Genomic DNA, 6,349 nt, shown 5'->3' on the forward strand with positions numbered 1-6,349 from the left:
ATCCTTGGATCAACATTGACCTTTAGCTCTAATATGATGCATTTGCATGCTTTTCACCTCTAATACATTTTTTTTCCCTTTCTAGCTCTGATACATTTCACTTTGATTTGTTTTGATGCATTCATTTTTAGCTCTAATATGCATAGTTCTCACCTTTATTTTTGCTCTGATACAAAATATTTAAAATCACTTCTTTCTCTGATACCTATCTAATTCAGCTTATCACACTCAGATATACACTCAAGCTATTTGGATGCATGAATTCGTTATTCTGATATCTATTGATATCTAGTGTATGATTGAATAAATACTTATATCAATTAATATTTCAATTATAAAGAAATTTCACTATGTGTGCTTTGCATTCAAATTAAATCACTCTTAAGACAAGACAAAAACTGCTCTGATACATTCACATTAGTTGCATTATTTACCTGTACTCAAGATTTTATCACCATCAAAAAGAGAAAGATTGTTGACCCAAAAATTAATTTAGATAAATTCAAAATATTTGAGATTTATTTTGATACTAATGTGTCATTAAAGTTCATATTAAGAATATTTTAGAAAGCTAAAATCACTCTTAGGAAGTATTTCATAAATGCCAAGTTATGAAGCCAAAAAAAGCAGAATGAAGGAAGCCACATCTCAAAAAATCAAATAAAAGATGTCAACATCCGACTTCAAGCTTCAAAGAGTCGACTCTAGTACACAAACATAAAGTGGCATAGTTGGGGAGTCAATCTCTACTCTTATCAAGTCGACTCTCTTAGATAAATAGAAAGTGAATTTTTCAGCATCAATCTCGAGTCGACTCCTATTTGATCTCAAGTTGACTCTTTCAAAAAAGATTGAGAATCATATTTTTATATTCAGACCTTAAGTCAATTCCTATTTTTACTTAACCGACTTATAGTTATTTTGAGTCGACTTGACTACAACTGACTGCTTTAACAACTAGCTTTACAAAATTTTCAAAAATGAACAAGAATCGCTCCAATGGCTATTTTTTTGGCCTCTACTGACTAGAAATGGCCATTTGGATATTTTAAGAGATTTTAAAGACTATCAAACAAAGAGAAGAGCCAAAAGAAAGACAAACATAAAGAAAAAACTCAAGTGCATTAAATGAGCATTCAAAAAAATTTCAAGTTTCCAACCACCAAATTCTTAAAGCATTCAAGTAATTTTTTAGTACATTGATTGTTAAGCTTCCTCAATACGATCTTCAAGAGCTTCATCAATTTTTCTATTTGCATATTTAAGAATTTTTTATTATTCCATACATTGTACTCTATTTTTTTGTTGTAAACAAATTTCCACTGGAATTGAAACTTGGGGATAGACCCATCTAAGTCTTGAATTGAAGTGTGTTTGTTATGTGAACCTAAGATTAGCTTGTGAGTATGGTTTTGATTAATTTTTACTGAGAAAATTAACTGAATTTTGATTGTGATCTTGAAAAAATAATCAAACTGTAATCTAGAAAAAGATTATAGTGATATTTTTAAAGATGACTTGAAAAGTGGATGCAGATGTTGAATTTGGCATCGAACTACTATAAAACTTTTGTATTTGCTTATGCCTTATTGTTTGCCTTCATTACTTATTGCTTACACATGTATATTATTGCTTATTACTTAGCACTCACTTATACTTTGTTATTTAGTTTAATTATTGAGCATAGTAAGTTTTAAATTTTTATAAAACCCAATTCATTTCTCTTCTTGGGTTACCTATTTAGGCAACATGATCGAAGCTTGAGGAGGCTGAGTCTATCTCCTTGTCCATGTCGAGTAGGGGTTCCACCCCCTTCCTTTGTTTTTTTTTTTTTTTCCTTCCCTGGCAGCCGGCCTTCGGGACCTAATGGCGTACCAGGCCACAGGCTAAAGGCTGGGCCAAAATGGGCCGCTCAATGGACAAGGCCCGGTTCAGTCTTAAGCCACAAAATGGGCTGGGTTTCACGATTACCATGTATTTTCTTAAAACCGAATGCTTTGAAAAATCAAATTATGTTGCATATTCTTGATATTGTAAGGATTGAGAGATGAAGACCATTTATCAATACACCGAGAATCAGATATATCAGAAGTAGGCAACTTGTACTATTTTTCATTTGTAAAATCTGATTCAACAGAAGACAGCATATGCATTAGTATCATATCATTCTCTTGTAAGTCCTCTTCTTGTCTAAGTTGCATTAGCCCTTCTTGATGAATTCAAAACAGACATTTTAGGAGCCATGGCTTCCACCAATGAAAGATGTTGAATCATCCCTATGCTATTGCAAGTGCATTTGGAACTGATGTCTAAGGCCCCAATTCTTTATTCAGTTTCAAATTAAGTCTTATTAGATCAATTTGAACCGCAGGACTTTATAAACCATCATGATGTATAATTACAATATTAAAGACAGCTTTTGATATCTTAGTGTTCATAGTATACATCAATCCACCACAAGGTCTTCAGCATCATGTCTTTAGCTCTGCGTATTGTGAGTCAGACTTAAACTTGTAGACACAATTTTCTGATGTGACACTTCAATGAAACAACTATTAGACTCCTACACGACCTAAGGCAATTCAAGCTGTAGCATTAGGTGATGAAACCATTGAATAAATAGCGGAGGCTTGGGTCCAGATCTTAGACCCAAAACCAAGCTAGGTCTGGGGAGGGTCATGCCCATTGGGATCTTTTTCTCTTTTAGAGGCAATGCTAATTGAAAACCTTCTAGTATTTACTTTCCTTTAAAGAAACATTCAACCCACCAAGCGCAATCATAGAAGCTATGGTGAGATCCCTTTATGTTAACATATCAGAGCAGAATATCGCCATTTACCCTTATGTTGTGGAAGATGGTCATGCATTGCTTGCTGTTCAAATAATATCATTTTATATAGATAGCTGTATACAGAGCATACAGATTAGTCGAAAAAATGGACCCTAGGGTCATATTCTTGATGCAATAACCTATTGAGGAACTACTTTGTTGCAAACCTATTCTAAATGCATTGCCTGACGTACGCAGGAGCGTTATAAATAGCATTGCTGTCCCAGGTCTGAAACCCAGCAGTTCATCACACTTAAACTAGGCTCTTCCTCCTATTTTCTCCCAATGGCTAAGTCAATGCTGCCTCTACCTGTTTTCTGCCTTCTCCTGTTGCTGCTGTCCATGATCTCTGGTATTACTTCATTGGAATGTTTGAAAAATTTTATAATTTATGATCATCCACTTCAGAGTCTACTTTATATTCAAGCCATCTGGATGGCTGCTTTGACATGAAACTTATTCTAGCTTAGATATCTTTTTCTCCTTTATGTAAGTAGCTAAGATTTTGATATCGTAGAGATAAGCCTTCATTCCACTCCAGTACCATAGTTCTACACAATTATTGTTCTCCCTCAAAGTATATCATCAGTATGTTCAGTCTTCCATATATTTATAACTTTAGTTAGCTTACATATTCTGCATTATTCTCAGGGGGAACCGTGAAGTTGGTCAATGGCCAGGTGCTTCCATGATCCTGTCCCAACACCCCAGAGTTCCACCTTTTCAATGCTTCTAATGGTGGATTAGCTTGTAGTAGAAAGAATATAATTAGATTTTGTTTAAGTTTGTAGGAAATACTGCAAGACATATAGGTAACTTAATATTACTGGTGAAATATTGACATCTACTGCAATTATTGATTTGTTTTACATCTGTCATCTCAGAAAACTTGGTGTGTCGCAAAGCCTTCGACCACTGAATTAGCTCTAAAAGATAACATCCAGTTTGCTTGCAACAACATCAACTGCAGCCCTATTCAAATAGGTGGTCCTTGCTTCTATCCTGACACCACTATATCGCACGCTTCAGTGGTTATGAACATTTACTACCAGGCAAATGGGAGGAACTACTGGAACTGTGACTTCGGTGGTTCTGGCATGATAAGCTTTAGTGATCCAAGTAAGTGTCAATGCTGAATTGCTTGTTATTCCTTCCTTTTTTTTTTTGTTTTTTTGACGTAATGATACTTAAAGAAGCTCTCCTTTGCAGGTTATGAAAACTGCAAGTATGATTAATAGAAGTTCTGCTCTACTTCAGGAAGTTTGGTGATGTGGTTCAGTTGTCAATGATTTCTCTATTATGTCCTCTTATTATAGTTGCGCTTAAACTAAATAATGAGCCACATAAATAAAGTTATGATTTATGTCAAACAGCAACAAGTGTTGTTTCATTTTGGTTCTCCATATCTTTCTCCCAGGACCCTGGATTGCCAAGACCATAACTGGGAAGTAAAACGAACACATGATACCTTTAGGTGACATGAAAACATTATCAGATGGTTGAAACCATTTCCTCAAGAAAAGAAAAATGTGCCCTTTTGTAATTAATGATTAAGAACAGGGATGAGACTCTGAAGTTAGAACATTAAAAAATTAAATATTGTAAGGATTGAAATATACTACAGCAATGAACATCATTATTTCAGCCTCTTATGGAGGTAGCTGTGGTATTAGCTACCTGGTTTCATCATTAGGATTGATAGTTATGCCTGAGGATTGTGCAATAGGGATCACAAGACACAACTTCAGCACAACTGCGACCTTCTGCCAATTCAGTTTGCCCATCAGACCTGACCAATAAAAAGTCGGTAATTGCAAGCATTGTATCACATCAGTGTGGGGCTTTCCAGTTCTCAAGACATGAAATCATACGCTGAAATGATTTGAAATATCTATTATAACTTATCAAAGAAGTCATATTATTATTTTAAATATATTATTCCATAGTTTGGAGTCTAAGATTTTGCCAATTATGTGCTTCTTTTAGTGAGATTTATGATAATTAATGGATTAATGTCAGGACAAGTGCCATAATGTGATCCAATAACATTCTAACTTTCCCCTGCCATATTTAATCTGAAAGGCTCCTCTGCCTCAGTTAACATTTTTAAGACATATTTTAGGACTATAACCAGTAAAAGAAGACTGTTTTCTGAATGCGTTCTTATTTAGCACATCAGATGCACAATTGCATTGAAGATTTTGCATAATGAACCACGCAGAGCTCATTCAAGCAATAACTATTGATTGTTGATTCTGCTCATATACCTTTCTTAAACCCCCTCAACATTATATAAATCAGTACATAGCATATGCAATGCATGCACCTTTTAAGAAAGCAGTAAAACAGAAATGGGAAAGAAAAAGGAAAGTCAAACTCAAAGGTGGAGTCGCTTCCCCATGACTCCATAATAGTAGAGATGTTGAGATTCTAACAGTTGGTAATAGGCTTTAAACTGTTCTAAATCTTTAATTCAAGTTTCATGGTTAAAAGTGCCGCAGTGGTGGATATAATCTTCAATAAAAGAAAATAAGGGAAACTGGTTGCATTCATACTCCAAACATGATGATGATGACGATGAATTAAGAATGTTTTGGAAAATACTTTCTCATTTTGCTTAAGAAAAACCAACACGAATAATTATATGATCCTTAATAATTCATATGACATGGTAACTCTGGCAACATGAAAGAGACAAGAAGTTGAGACCATGTTAGGCCACCTCAATGTTAAAACCATGGCAAGGGTTTCATTATATTAACTGCTTCAGTTCTGATTGGAACCACCTCAATGTGTAAATACTTTCATTATATCATTTACACATTTTCAGTCTCGTATCTGGATATAAAACCTTGATCTGACAACATTCTATCTGTAACTCTATCATTGATGAACATGCTAGCACTGAAGGGCCATTAGACCAGTCTCTGACAATCCAAGAAGAAAATTGATCTATTTATTTCCACTTAAATAACTCTTTCACTAGCATGCTGTGGAGCTGCAAGCATTGACTCCAAACTTTAATAAGAATCCTATTGGTGTCGTATATTATTTCTTATCCATCGCCAAGATTTTTCTTCCAAAGTTTGGCATCCAGTGTTCTGAACTAATCTTTGACATGGCATTCAAGACTATATCACCATCAAATTTCTCTAAGTGATTGAAAAAGTTTGAATGGTCCCCGATAATTCATCATCTTCTGGCATGAAAAATTCCTCGAACCATTGCTTCTCTCACAATTGAGCACATCAAGTAGCATGCTGCTCCTAGCACTGACTGGTATTCAGCACGTCCTATCTAAGGAACGAGATTCAAGTGAGGTCAAAGGGGCTCAAACTTTTCCTTTTATAAGATGTTTTAGAAGCAGTAGTTTAAAAATAAACACTAAATTTTCTTGAAATAATGCTTAAGTTTTTTATGTTAGTCTCAGTTGTGAGTGATGCATAAGCCAATCCATAAGTGGTAATCTTTCCTTTTTTTCCCAATAATTTTAACCTCCCTTGATAAAGAATCAAACCA

The 6,349-nt window shown here is 34.7% G+C and overlaps 1 pseudogene; it reads left to right on the top strand.

Annotated features, from left to right (window-relative positions):
• The first annotated feature begins 1,903 nt into the window (after window positions 1-1,903).
• LOC105047121 (PLASMODESMATA CALLOSE-BINDING PROTEIN 5-like) lies at window positions 1,904-4,065 on the top strand (annotated as a pseudogene).
• The last annotated feature ends 2,284 nt before the right edge of the window (window positions 4,066-6,349 follow it).

The sequence above is a fragment of the Elaeis guineensis genome, chromosome 5, assembly GCF_000442705.2.
Source record: "Elaeis guineensis isolate ETL-2024a chromosome 5, EG11, whole genome shotgun sequence".
Classification (NCBI taxonomy): domain Eukaryota; kingdom Viridiplantae; phylum Streptophyta; class Magnoliopsida; order Arecales; family Arecaceae; genus Elaeis; species Elaeis guineensis.